We start from the raw sequence: 15,592 nt of genomic DNA on the forward strand, positions 1-15,592 counted from the left end.
ATTCCGATTCAGTGCATTTTACTTTTTGTTTTCTTGGTCATGAATGTGAGGGATGGAAATAGTTCTTAGAAAATGAACAGTTTTCCATCATCGCAGTTGTTCTTGAAAAATGAAATTTTACCGCATGAATGTACCTGGTTGTGGAATGAGATGCATTATTATGAGATGCATCCTCAGTCTGAAGAAGGGTCTCGACCCGAAACGTCACCCATTCCTTCTCTCCTGAGATGCTGCCTGACCTGCTGAGTTACTCCAGCATTTTGTGAATAAATACCTTCGATTTGTACCAGCATCTACAGTTATTTTCTTATGTATTATTAGAAGAGCTCGGCTGATGTGCAAATATGAATATCATAGAATCGAACAGCATGGAAACGGACCCTCCAGTCCAACTCGTCCATGCCTGCCAAGGTGCTTATCTACACTGGGTAGGAAAGAACTGCAGATGCTGGTTTAAATCGAAGGTAGACACAAAATGCTAGAGTAACTCAACGGGTCAGGCAGCATCTCTGGAGAGAAGGAATGGGTGATGTTTCAAATCGAGACCCTTCTTCAGACTGATCTACACTATCTACACTAGTGCCATTTGCCTGTGTTTGGCCCATATCTCTCTAAACAGTTCCTATTCATTTACCTGTCCAAATGACTTTTAAATGAGATGAGGAAAAACATTTTCAGTCAGAGAGTTGTGAATCTGTGGAATTCTCTGCCTCGGAAGGCAGTGGAGGCCAATTCTCTGAATGCATTCAAGAGAGAGTTAGATAGAGCTCTTAAGGATAGCGGAGTCAGGGGGTATGGGGAGAAGGCAGGAACGGGGTACTGATTGAGGATGATCAGCCATAATCACATGAATGGCGTTGCTGGCTCGAAGGGCCGAATGGCCTCCTCCTGCACCTATTGTCTCTTGTAAATGCTGTTATAGACAATAGGTGCAGGCATAGGCCATTCGGCCCTTCGAGCCAGCACCACCAATGTGATCATGGCTGATCATTCTCAATCAGTACCCCGTTCCTGCCTTCTCCCCATACCCCCTGACTCCGCTATCCTTAAGAGCTCTCTCTTGAATACATTCAGAGAATTGGCCTCCACTGCCTTCTGAGGCAGAGAATTCCACAGATTCACAACTCTGACTGAAAACGTTTTTCCTCATCTCCGTTCTAAATGGCCTACCCCTTATTCTTAAACTGTGGCCCCTTGTTCTGGACTCCCCCTACATTGGGAACATGTTTCCTGCCTCTAACGTGTCCAACCACTTAATAATCTTATATGTTTCGATAAGATCCCCTCTCATCCTTCTAAATTCAAGTGTATACAAGGCTAGCCGCTCCAGTCTTTCAACATATGACAGTCCCGCCATTCCGGGAATTAACCTAGTAAACCAACGCTGCGCGCCCACAATAGCAAGAATCTCCTTCCTCAAATTTGGAGACCAAAACTGCACACAGTACTCCAGGTGCGGTCTCACTAGGGCCCTGTACAACTGCAGAAGAACCTATTTGCTCCTATACTCAACTCCTCTTGTTATGAAGGCCAACGTTCCATTGGCTTTCTTCACTGCCTGCTGTACGTGCATGCTTCCTTTCAGTGACTGATGCACGAGGACACCCAGATCTCGTTGTACATCCCCTTATTCCTTAGCTACCTCCTCTGGCAGCTTGTTCCTTACACCTTTCACCCTCTTATGAGTTTCTATTAAATCTTGCACCTCTCACATTAAATCCAAGTCCTCTGGTTCCTGATTCCCCTTCTCTGGAAATGTTCCTATTTATTTCACCAATTATCCTTGCTGAGTGAGCTGGAATTTCACCACATTTTTTTGTGATGAATATGAAGTCTCTGTTGTTCATTACCCGGTTTAAATATTGAGTTAATATTGTTCATATTGCATTGAGCACGTTAGAACTTTGCATTTGCTGCCCTTGAGATGCCTGCGTGCTTTTGATAAATTGACAGAAGTGACAGAGCAAAAGGGATTGAGGATTGGAAGTCTCTTAATATAAATAGCACGTTTTTATAGTATGAAAGTGCTTGTAAAGTAGAAAATCACACTGAAATGCACTCAGTTCCTGCAAATGGTCAAGACATTTTATGTTATGATTTTTAGAATGATGCCTGTTTAGTGTTCTTTAAAACATAAGGCCGTTGCCTTTATGCTTTTAATTAAGTTAATTGTGATGTGGTGAACAGAAAAATTGTGTTGAATATGTTCTGTGACAAGATGGGGTATTGATAATAATATCAGACTCCTGAATCAATCTCCTCTTTCATATCCCCTTCCTGGAGGTGCTGCTAGAGTATTCTTACTCTTAACTCTACTTCATTTGGTTATTCCGTTATTGTGCGTTGGTTGATTTTTGCACCACTTCAGATTGCGCTACGATCTATAAGTTTAGTTTATTGTCACGTGTACCGAGGTACAGTGAGAAACTTTTGTTTTAGTTGCGTGCTGTCCAATCAGCAGAAAGACAATACATGATTACAATCGAGCCATTTACAGTGTATAGATACATGGTAAGGGAATAATGTTAGTGCAAGGTAAAGCCAACAAGGTCTGATCAAGGATAGTTCGAGGGTCACCAAATCGGTAGATAGTAGTTCAGCACTGCTCTCTGGTTGTGGTCGGATGATTGCCAGATAACAGCTGGGAAGAAACTGTCCCTGAATCTGGAGATCTTTGCACAATTCTGCCGTTTTGCTTTGATTATTGCTGTATTGTGTATTAGCATGTAGTCTGTGTGCTCTGAGCTAAATCTGAACAAGGAATTTCATTGCACCCTGATGTACAAGGCAATAAGCTCATCTGAAATCAGTGGAGCTGAGCAGAAAGTTTAGAAATGAGGCTGGGCAAGTGGCTGATGCATCAGAGTAAGAACCTGTTGTGACCAGTAGCCATAATTCTATAGTTAAAGGAGGAAGATAGGACTTGTCCTCAAGTAGAAGTCTTAGCTTTTAGTTTAATTTAGATACAGTGCGGAAACAGGCCCTTCGGCTCACCTTGTCCACGCTGACCAGTGATCCCCGCACATTAACACTATCCTACACACACTGGGGACTGTTTACACTTTTACCGAAGCCAATTAACCTAGAAACCAGTATGTCCATTCTCCGGAGCACCCGGAGAAAACACGCAGTTATAGAGTCATAGAGTCATACAGTGTGGAAACAGGCCCTTCGGCCCAACTCGCTCACACCGGCCTACCATGTCCCAGCTACCCTAGTCCCACTTGCCTGTGCTTGGTTCATAACCCTCCAAACTTGTCCTATCTATGAACCTGTCCAACTGTTTCTTAAACGATGGGATAGTCCCAGCCTCAACTACCTCTTCTGGCAGCTGTTCCATACACCTACCTCCCACTGTGTGAAATAGTTTCCCCTCGGATTCCTATTAAATCTTTTCTCCTTCACCTCTGGTCCTCGATTCCCCCACTCTGGGTAAAAGATTCTGTGCATCTTCCCAATCTATTACACTCATGATTTTGTACACCTCTATAAGATCTCCCCTCATCCTCCTACGCTCCATGGAATAGAGACCCAGCCTACTCGACGTCTCCCTATAAGCTCACACCCTCTAGTCTTGGCAACATCCTCATAAATCTTTTCTGAACCCTTGACAATATCTTTCCTATAACATGGTGCCTAGAACTGAATTCAATATTCTAAATGCAGTCTCACAAACGTCTTATACAACTGCAACATGACCTCCCAACTTCTATACTCAATGCTCTGACTGATGAAGGCCAAAGTGCCAAAAGCCTTTTTGACCACCTTATCTACCTGCGACTCGACTTTCAAGGAACCATGCACTTGTACCATCCTAGATCCCTCTGCTCTACAACACTACCCAGAGGCCTCCAATTTACTGTGTGGGTCCTGCCCTTGTTCAACATCCCAAAATGCAGCACCTCACACTTCTCTGTATTAAATTCCATCAACCATTCTTCCGCCCACCTGGCCAATCGATGCAGATCCTGCTGCAATCGTTCATAACCATCTTCACTATCTGATAAACCACAAACTTTTGTATCATCAGCAAACTTGATAGTCTTGCCCTGTATGTTCTCGTCCAAATCATTGATGTAGATTACAAACAGTAACGGGCCCAGCACCGAACCCTGTGGCACACCACAAGTCACAGTCTCCATTCTGAGAAGCAACCTTCCACCATCACCCTCTGCTTCCTTCCATGGAGCCAATTTGCTATCCATTCAGCTATCTCCTTGGATCCCATGAGATCGAACCTTCCAGAGCAGCCTACCATGCGGCACCTTGTCGAACGCCTTACTGAAGTCCATGTACACAACATCTACAGCTCTTTCCTCATCAATCTTTTTGCTCACGTCTTCAAAAAAATCAATCAGATTTGTGAGACACGACCTCCCACATACAAAATCATGCTGACTGTCCCTAATCAGCCCTTGCCCATCCAAATGCCTGAATATATACTATCCCTCTCCAGTAACTTACCGACTACAGATATTAAGCTCACCGGCCTATAGTTCCCAGCATTTTCTCTGCAGCCCTTCTTGAAAAGAGGCACAACATTTGCCACCCTTCAATCCTCTGACACCTGTCCTGTATTTAAGGAGGACACATTAATTTCAAGGAGGGCTCCCACAAATTCCTCTCTAGTTTCCCACAATATCCTCGGATATATCTGATCAGGCCCCGAAGATTTGTCCACCTTCAAACAAGACAGTACCATCAGTACCTCCTCGATGGTAACCCTGACTGCTCTCAAGACACTTCCAGTGACTGCTCCAATTTCCTCCGTCCTACTGTCTTTCTTCTCGGTAAATACAGAAGAGAAATACTCATTGAGGACCTTGCCCATCTCCTGTGGCTCCACACAGAGGTGACCGCTTTTATTCCTGAGAGGTCCCACTCTCTAGTTACCCTTTTCCCCCTTATATATTGATAAAATCTTTTGGGATTGTCTTTTATGCTACCTGCCAGAGCTATCTCCTGGCCCCTTTTTGCCCTTCTGATCTCCTTTTTTAGTTTGCTCCTTAGATCCCAAAACTCCTCCAGGGATGCACTTGATCCCAGCTGCCTACACCTGTCCCATGCATCCTTCTTGTTTTTGACTAACGTCTCAATTTCCCTCGTCAGCCAAGCTTCCTTACGTTTGCCTGCTTTGCCTTTCACACTAACGGGGACGTACACATCCTGAGTTCTCTTCAGCACACTTTTAAAAACATCCTACTTGGCCGATGTTCCTTTCCCCTCAAATAACCTGCTCCAGTCATACCCTCAAAGTTGGCCTTACCCCAGTTCACGGGGAGAACGTACAAACTCCGTACAGACAGCACCCCTAGTCAGTATCGAACCCGGGTCTCTGGCGCTGTAGACAATAGACAATAGGTGCAGGAGGAGGCCATTCGGCCCTTCGAGTCAGCACCGCCATTCAATATGATCATGGCTGATCATTCTCAATCAGTACCCTGTTCCTGCCTTCTCCCCATACCCCCTGACTCCGCTATCCTTCAGAGCTCTATCTAGCTCTCTCTTGAATGCATTCAGAGAATTGGCCTCCACTGCCTTCTGAGGCAGAGAATTCCACAGATTCACAACTCTCTGACTGAAAAAGTTTTTCCTCATCTCAGTTCTAAATGGCCTACCCCTTATTCTTAAACTGTGGCCCCTGGTTCTGGACTCCCCCAACATTGGGAACATGTTTCCTGCCTCTAACGTGTCCACCCCCTTAATAATCTTATACGTTTTGATAAGATCTCCTCTCATCCTTCTAAACTCTAGTGTATACAAACCTAGTCGCAGTTCTACCGTTGCGCTACCGTGCCGTTCCAAAGTCAATGGTTCAATGTTTTTAAACGTTTCAATGGGATTTTGTCCTAAATTGTGTGTAGGGTCATTTTAATGGAATTGGACAAGTAGACAATAGACAATAGGTGCAGGAGGAGGCCATTCGGCCCTTCGAGCCAGCACCGCCATTCAATGTGATCATGGCTGATCATTCTCAATCAGTACCCCGTTCCTGCCTTCTCTCCATACCTCCTGACTCCACTATCATTAAGAGCTCTATCTAGCTCGCAAAAGCTGACTGGGTGAAGCTGTTTGAATATAAAAGACATCTGGCAAGTGGGAGACTTTTAAAAGTGAGATAAGAAGAGTTCAGGGAAAGCGTGGTAATGTTTGACTGAAGGGCAAGGCCAGAATGATCAGGGAACCTTGTTTAATGAGGGATAATAAGAGTCTGGAAAAGGAGGAAGTATATGTCAGTTATAGGCAGCACCAAGCAAGCAGGTCCCTTGAGGCATAGCTATAGATGTAGGAGCATTGGGTGGTGGGTGTATGGAACAAGTTGCCAGAGGAGGTAGATGAGGAAGATAAAATTATAAATCATTTGGACAGGTACATGGATAGGAAACGTTTAGAGGGATATGAGTCAAACACAGGCAAAGGGCCTCTTATCCAGCACTTATCCAAATATCTTTATAAAAGTTGCCATTGCACCCATCTCTGGAGCTTCCTGTGGCAGCTGGTACCGTATATGCACCATCCTCTGCATGAAATTTCCCCCCGCATCTCACATCTTTCTCACTCATAAGTTCATACGTTCCAGGAGCAGAGTTAGGCTATTTGGCCTGTCGTTTACTCTGCCAACCAATCGTGGCTGATCTATCTTTCCCTCTCAACCCCATTCTCCTGCCTTCTCCCCATAACCCCTGACACCTGCACTAATCAAGAATTTGTCAATCTCCTCCTTAAAAATATCCATTGACTTGGCCTCCATAGCTGTCTTTAGCAATGAATTCCACTGATTCACCACCCTCTGACTAAAGAAATTCCTTCTTTTCTCTTTTCTAAAGGTACGTCCTTTTATTCTGAGGCTATCATATCATATCATATATATACAGCCGGAAACAGGCCTTTTCGGCCCACCAAGTCCGTGCCGCCCAGCGATACCCGCACATTAACACTATCCTACACCCACTAGGGACAATTTTTTTTTAACCTTTACCCAGCCAATTAACCTACATACCTGTACGTCTTTGGAGTGTGGGAGGAAACCGAAGATCTCGGAGAAAACCCACGCAGGTCACGAGGGAGAACGTACAAACTCCGTACAGACGGCACCCGTAGTCAGGATCGAACCACCCACTCACTTTAAAGTCATGGGCTCTATTTCTGTGTTCCTCTAGCTTGGGAAAATGACTGTGGCCATCCACCATGTCTATGTCTCCATTCATGGTGACCATTCACCATGACTTTGTCTACCTCAGTAAGGTCACCCCTTAGCATCTTATGCTCTAGGGGGGAAACAAAAGTCCCAAACTCACCAGCCTCTCTGTATAACTCAATCTCTCTAGTCCCATTAATATTCTGCTGGATCTTTTCTGCACTCTTTCTACCTTATTGACATGCTTCCCAGAGTAGGGTGACCATAAATGAGTACAATACTCCTGATGTGGTTGCACTAATGTCATGGACAGCTGTTGCATGATGACCCAACCACTGTACTCAACACTCTTACTGATGAAGGCCAGATATTATCTTCACCTGCCTACCTTTAGACTTGCAAAGTGGAAACAGGCCCTTCGGCTTACCGAGTCCACGCCGACCTTACACTGATACTATCCTACACACACTGGGGACAAATTACAGAAGCCATTTAGCCTACAAACCTGTACGTCTTGTGGAAGGAAACCGGTGCACCAAGAGGAAACCCACATGGTCGCAGGGAGAACGTACAAACTCCATACAGACAGCACCCGTAGTCAGGATCGAACCTGGGTCTCTGGCGCTGTAAGGCAGCAACTCTGGCGCTGTAAGGCAGCAACTCTACCGCTGCACCGCCCTGTGTGGTCATTTTCAGGGAACTGAGAACCTGTACCCCGAGGTCTTGCTGCTCTAAAACATACCCAGGGGCATGCCAATTACTCGGTAAGTCCTGCCCTGGTTTGACTTCCCAAAATGCTTCACTTCACACTTGTCAGTGTTAAAGTCTGTTTGCCCTGAAGGGAAGGAAGTTGAGAGGTTGCAAGACAGACGTATATAAAATCACAAGAGACATAGAGAGAGAGAGACATAGAGAGAGACATAGAGAGAGAGAGACATAGAGAGAGACATAGAGAGAGACATAGAGAGAGACATAGAGAGAGACATAGAGAGAGACATAGAGAGAGAGAGAGAGAGAGAAACAGAGAAAGAAAAAGAGAAAGAAAAAGAGAAAGAGAAAGAGAAAGAAAAAGAGAAAGAAAAAGAGAAAGAAAAAGAGAAAGAAAAAGAGAAAGAAAAAGAGAAAGAAAAAGAGAAAGAGAAAGAGAAAGAGAAAGAGAAAGAGAAAGAAAAAGAGAAAGAAAAAGAGAAAGAAAAAGAGAAAGAAAAAGAGAAAGAAAAAGAGAAAGAGAAAGAGAAAGAGAAAGAGAAAGAAAAGGAGAAAGAGAAAGAGAAAGAGAAAGAGAAAGAAAAAGAGAAAGAAAAAGAGAAAGAAAAAGAGAAAGAAAAAGAGAAAGAAAAAGAGAAAGAAAAAGAGAAAGAAAAAGAGAAAGAAAAAGAGAAAGAAAAAGAGAGAAAAGCCAACCAGAATCTGTTCCCCATGGTGGGAGACTAACTCTAGAGGGCAAAGGTTTCACGTGAGAGGGGGAAACGGATCCGAGTGGTATATTTTTCACACGAGGAGGCATGCATATCTGGAATGAGCTGTCAAAGGAGGTGGTAGAGGCAGAATCAGTCAGAATCAGTCAGAACAACATTTCGGAGGCATCTGGACAGGTACTTGAATGAGCAAGGTATAGAGGGACACATAATTAATGTAGGTAATTGGGCATTTTATTAGTAGGCATGGTCAGATGGAACCAGGCCCATCGGCCCAACTTGTCGTGCTGACCAGGGTGCCCTGTCTAAGTTAGTCCCATTTGCCCACTTTTGGCCCATATCCTTCATCTTTCCTCTCCGTGGAAGTCATTGTTCAGTAACTTGGTATTTGTGAAGAGCTTGGCATGTTTCTGTTTTAGGAGATTTGGGAGATTTTTCTAGAATGATTTGAAGATGTTGGAAAAGTACAGTGCTGATCATGAATAACTTTATATATCTGCAATTTAAGAAGGAGGGAAGAAATAAAACAACTCGTCCGTCCTATGAATTTCTGAAAGGACAATAGTCTGAGGAATTCTATTGCATTACACTATGTTTATGTGCTGTATGCAATTACATTGTCATGAAAATCCTTTTATTAAATAATATTGGGAACTTGCCTTGTGAATTTTGAAATCCCCGGTTTTCACGCTGAGTTCTTTGTGCAGTTCACATGCCATTCTGTTGTTGTGCCCGGATGTCAATGAATCCGAAAGCTTTCTGTGCATATTTTGGTATTTCTATTCGAGTATGTTTGTTCATTCTGGGCTGCACGGTGGTGCGGAGGTAGAGTTGCTGCCTGACAGCGCAAGAGACCCGGGTTCGATCCTGACTATGAGTGCTATCTGTGCGGAGTTCGTACTTTCTCCCTGTGACCTGGGAGGGTTTTCTCCGGATGCTCTGGTTTCTTCCCACACTCTGAAGATGTACAAGTTTGTAGGTTAATTGGCTTCTGTACATTATAAATTGTCCCTAGTGTGTAAGATAGTGCTAGTGTACGGGGTGATCGCTGGTCGGCGCGGAATCGGTGGGCCAAAGGGCTTGTTTCCACGCTATATCTCTAAAGTCTAACGTACAGTGTGTGGGCCACTTCATCCAACCTGTGGAATCTTATGTTGGAAAATAGCTTCAAGTAGATAACTCTAGAAAACCCTTTCCATTGAGGAAGACGTGTTGTATTTTGAATAAATGTGCGGTGGGCCCTTTTTTAATCGAAGGACTTTTCTCCTCTTGCTACACTATTACAATTTTTTGAGATCACTGCTGTACAGGCTTCACAGAGTATGAAGTTGTATCTGTTGGGAAAGAGTTTTGGATGAGCAGTGGTGGGTAATGTTGTAGGAATGTTGAGATGTATACAGCAAGCCACGGGATACCACAGCACGTATCCCAATAATACCCCACAGCCTTGAAATGTATGCGTTATTAGCCAATTTGAGAAACATGTTGACATTTGTGTGAGTCCAGGGTTAACCCCTCTCCCTCCCCGGTACGCACCCATTTCTCCCACAATCTTCCAAACACTCCCTCCTCCTGTCACCTTACTCCTTTCCCCTCCTTCATAAACTCATCTCCCATCCCACATTTCCCTTTTATTTCCCCTCCCCAGTCCCTTTCCACCATGTCCGTCACTCCAGCTTTACATTTCACTCCTCCTTCTTTGATTCTCTGACACTCTTTTCACCTCTCACCTCTGTCACTTTCTCCACCCATTTGCCCGCCGAAACCCCCCCATCGCCTGTATCCATCCACCTGTCACTTGCCAGGCGTTGTGCTGCCTCCAACACTCTTTCCCTGCTTTCTCCCCACTATTAGAACATGTCTGTAGAAGGGTCAAAACCCAAAACATTGTCTCTCCATTCTCCACATATGCTGCCTGACCCATTGAGTTCCTACAGTTTTTTTTAATGATCCATATTGTTCCTCGTTTTAATGTATTGTTATTTATTTCATTGTTAGGGTGTTAGGGCAGAGGGCCCTGGGTTTGTTAGACAATAGACAATAGGTGCAGGAGGAGGCCATTCGGCCCTTCGAGCCAGCACCACCATTCAATGTGATCATGGCTGATCATTCTCAATCAGTACCCCGCTCCTGCCTTCTCCCCATACCCCCTGACTCCGCTATCCTTAAGAGCCCTATCTAGCTATCTAGTTGTATGATGGGGACCCTAGTGTATGGCATACTTGCCTTTGGTGGACGGGGCATTGAGTACAAGAGTTGAGGCGTCATGTTATGTGCGGTCCTGGTCCTGCCTTCACTGAGAGGACTGGAATATAAAAGGATGTAATGCTGAGGCTTTATAAGGTGCTTGCAAGTTTAAGGCAACATTTTTAGATTTAGATTTTTTTAGATTTTTTTAGATTTAGAGATACAGCGTGGAAACAGGCCCTTCGGCCCACCGGGTCCGCGCCGCCCAGCGATCCCCGCACATTAACACTATCCTACACACACTAGGGACAATTTTTTACATTTGCCCAGCCAATTAACCTACATACCTGTACGTCTTTGGAGTGTGGGAGGAAACCGAAGATCTCGGAGAAAACCCACGCAGGTCACGGGGAGAACGTACAAACTCCATACAGACGGCGCCCGTAGTCAGGATCGAACCTGAGTCTCCGGCGCTGCATTCGCTGTAAGGCAGCAACTCTACCGCTGTGCCGCCCCCTGTAATATTATGAGCTATTTTGAGCCCAATACTTAAGGATGGATGTGCAGGCGTTGGAGAGGGTCCAGAGGAGGTTTACAAGAATGGTCCCGCCGATGGTTGGGTTGATGTATGAGGAGCGTTTAATGACTCTGGTCTGTACTCGTTGGAGTTTAGAAGGATTAGGGTGATTTCAATAAAAACAATTGAATACTGAAAGGCCTAGATAGAGTGGATGTTGACGGGATATTTCCATTAGAGGAGGAAATTATATGCCTGATTCCAGCCGTCTGATGTTTGCAGGCCAGGAAGTCCAAAGGTTGCAGATGGAGGCCCCAAGGTCAAGGTCTGAAAGCTTAGATGAGTAATGAGTTCCCAAATGATTTGTGAATGGTTGTCCCGCCCCCCTGACATCAGTCTGAAGAAGGGTCTCGACCCAAAACGTCACCCATTCCTTCTCTCCTGAGATGCTGCCTGACCTGCTGAGTTACTCCAGCATTTTGTGAATAAATACCTTCGATTTGTACCAGCATCTGCAGTTATTTTCTTATACTATGTGAATGGTTGAGAACATAAGAGCGATTAACGGACAGATTTAGTGACAGCTTTAGAATGGTTATTGAGGCCTGAGATGGGGTCTTGCATCGCAAAAACACTTGGGTTGCCTTCTTCCCAGGAATTGGTTAGGTGAACCTTAATTTCACAACTTCTCTGCCAACTATATCTTTTTCGTGGGTTAGGAAACCAGAACTGAACACGTGCGCCATCTGTGATCTCTCAAAAGCCCTGTATAATTGTAATACGACATCATTGCTCCTGTACTCAGAATCTCTTCCCAGAGGCTAATGTACCTTTTACCTTCTTAACTGCTTGCTTCATCTGCATGTGTGCTTTCAGTGACTGGTGTATAAGTTTTTACATGAACATTTCTTGATCTATTGTCATTTAAGTACCAGTTTACCTTTTTTTCTATCAGTCGATAACTTTGCATTTATCACCATTATACTTTATTGAAAACTGCAAAACTGAGGTTGATAAATTTATGTGAGATTTAAAAAAATTGTTATGGAAATGTGACCATCACTGCGAAGACCAACATTTAGTTTAATTTAGAGATACAGTGCGGAGATACTTTAATTGAGTTTAGTTTAGAGATGCAGCTTTGGTCCATTGAATCCGCGCTGACCAGTGATCCCCGTACACTCACACTATCCTAAACACTAGAGCCAATTTACAATCTTGACCAAAGCCAGTTAATCTACAAAGATGTATGTCTTTGGAGTATGGGAGGAAACCGGGGAAAACCTACGTGGTCACAGGGAGAATGTACAAACTCTGTACAGAGAGCACTTGTAGTCAGGATCGAAACCGGTTATCTGGTACTGTACGGCAGCAACTCTACCTCCACGTCACTGTACCGCCCTAAGACATTTATTGCCCTAGTTGCTCTTAAATTGAGTGGTTTGCTCTGTCCTGTCAGAGGGGTGTTGATTATGAATCCTATTGCTGTAGGTCTGAATTATTTTTCCTTTGAAGATATCAGATTTCCTACCCTGAAGGATATCAGTGCAGAAGATGGTTTTAACAATATTTCAAGGATTCCATTGCTTTGGAGTTTTACGCATGTTGTGTGACTTGTTAAGGAATTCTAACACTCTCTTTTTAATCCCCGGGGTTCCATCGTTTAATATTCCAGCCTTATTTACTATTTCCGCAGTGGTAGGATTTGAACTCTTATTTTAAGATTATTTATCCAGCTTATTTGTTTGCAAGTATAATAATGTTATCATGTCCTAATTTTACACCATCTTTTTAAAATCTTTATGAACCACTAAGTAATTCAAACTTGGTAACTGGTTCAGTAGTGATGCAGTTTGATGGGATAAAAATTCTAATGCCTGTTCCTGTTTCATGGAAACGTTTTATCATTATGTTGATTTTGATAGATTCAATCGGAGAAATGTTATTTTATTTAGTTGCTATTTGAGCATAAACTCCATGCACGGATATTACTGAGAACATTATATCCTTAACAAAAATATATACATATTTATAACAGGGAAAGATGGCAATATAGGAAGGAATAATGGCGTTTATATGTTCTATTAAAGAGCTGTAGTCAAATGGTTTTATTTTGTGCCATGATCATCATCTTGTTTAGTTTAGTTTAGAGATACAGCATGGGAACTGACCCTTCAGCCCACCAGGTCCCTGCCGACCATCTTGTTCTTTGATACAATAACATACAAGCACATACCTTTCTGTAAAACCCACCCAGACAAGTAATCCCAATTATTGGATTCTTCTTGAGCATTGGCTAAAGCACATCCTTCCTGTACAGCATAGTTCTGACTGAAACACATGCCTATTGATGTGTAAGAAAATAACTGCAGATGCTGGTACAAATCGAAGGTGTTTATTCACATAATGCTGGAGTAACTCAGCAGGTCAGGCAGCATCTCAGGAGAGAAGGAATGGGTGACGTTTCAGGTCGAGACCCTTCTTCAAACTGATGTCAGGGGGGCGGGACAAAGGAAGGATATAGGTAGAGACAGGAAGATAGAGGGAGATTTTTTGTGCACTTTCATTTCACTGCACATCGTGTATGTGTATGTGACAAATAAACTTGACTTGACTTGACTTGAGATCTGGGAAGGGGGAGGGGAAGAGAGGGACAGAGGAACTATCTAAAGTTGGAGAAGTTGATGTTCATACCACTGGGCTGCAAGCTGCCTATTGATGTGGCACCATGTTAGTCTTGGCATTACCACGGCAGTCCAATTAAAAGGAACAAGGAATTGGCTATTTATTTATTTAGTGGGTGGCACAGTAGAACTGGGTGGTGCTGCTGGCTCGTAGTTCCTGAAGCCAAGGTTCAGTTTTGACATCCAGTTTTGTTTGTGTGGAGTGTGGCCATTCTTCCTGTAACCATGTGGGTTTCCTAACAGGGTGTAGTGAAGGGAACTGGGCACGTAACCCTCAGGCGCATCAGAATTGATGTTCAGTTTTGAGGAATAGATTTTCTGACTGATTCTAACTGTGTGACGTCTGCAGTTCAGGAAGTCCAGAAACCAGTTACACACGGAGGCTTCAAGGCCGAGGTCCAGAAGTTTAAGGACAGGTTCTTTAAACTCATCCCAAATGATTTTTGAGTGGTTGAGAACATCAAAGAAATTCACGAACATTCAATAATAGTGAATCTATTAATCTGAAGAAAGGTCTTGACCCGCAACGTCATCTAATCCTTTCTCCAGGGATGCTTTTTTCCAGAGATGCTGTCTGACCCGCTGAGTTACTCCAGCTTTTTGTGTCTATCTTCAATAAATCGTGACAGTTTTTTAATGGTTATTGTGAATACAGGTGGGGTCCCACATCCCAAAAACATGTTGGTTGCTCGGTTGCTTGGCTACTGTATATTGTCTTTTAAACTGGTCTGACTGGTAGGTAGGTGTTACTGGACATGTGTGAGAGAATAAGTTAGAAGATAAATTAATGGGGAATGGAAATGAGAGTCCTTTGAGAGTCATTATTGACTGGATGGAGTGAATTGCCTTAATTAAGTCATTTTAATTATACATGTGTGTGTTTTTTTTTTCATTTCAGTCTGTTTAAAAAGTAATAATTATTTAACATTTCCCTTTAAACACACCCTTATTGATTTTCTGAATGGTTGTGAACACCAGAGCGACACACAAACATTCAATAATAGTGAGAGATCTATGATGGTTATGGAGCAAAAAGGTGGGAGCTTTTGGAGTTGCTTTGTCAGTGCAGATGATCAGCTGAGCAGAGAGAGGCTTCACGTTGCTGTGCTGGGCCTTGCTTGATGTGCTGGGAGCAGGCCTCTCAATGGAAGGCTGTGTTGTATCATGGGTACAACACTGGCCAAGATGGCATGACCCATTTGGGCGGCACGGTGGCACAGGGGTAGAGTTACTGCCTTACAGCGCCAGAGACCCAGGTTCGACCCTGACTACGGCTACTGTCTGTACCGAGTTTGTCCGTTCTCTCCGTGACCCCGTGAGTTTTCTCCAGGTGTTCCAATTTCCTCCCACACTCCAAAGACGCCCAGGCTTGTTGGTTAATTGGCTTCGGTAAAGATTGTAAATTGTCCCTCGTTTGTAGGATAGTGCTAGTGTACGGGGAGAGCTGGTCGGCGCGGACCCGGTGGGCTGAAGGGACTGTTTCCATGCTGTATCTCTAAACTAAACTGGACCTAGGACAGAATCTATCACCATAATGAGGTGCCCCAACATGACAGCTTCAACATCAAACATAATGAAGTGCTTTGAAAGGTTTGTAACGACCTACATCTGTGGCAGTCTTGTGGACAATCGGGATCTCTTGCAATTT

At 43.8% G+C, this 15,592-nt stretch overlaps 1 protein-coding gene across 2 annotated transcripts in view; it reads left to right on the top strand.

Moving 5' to 3' along the window:
* phip (PHIP subunit of CUL4-Ring ligase complex) overlaps positions 1-15,592 on the top strand; it is a 205,731-nt gene that overhangs the window by 14,436 nt on the left and 175,703 nt on the right. The window lies entirely within an intron of this gene.

The sequence above is a fragment of the Rhinoraja longicauda genome, chromosome 5, assembly GCF_053455715.1.
Source record: "Rhinoraja longicauda isolate Sanriku21f chromosome 5, sRhiLon1.1, whole genome shotgun sequence".
NCBI lineage: Eukaryota > Metazoa > Chordata > Chondrichthyes > Rajiformes > Arhynchobatidae > Rhinoraja > Rhinoraja longicauda.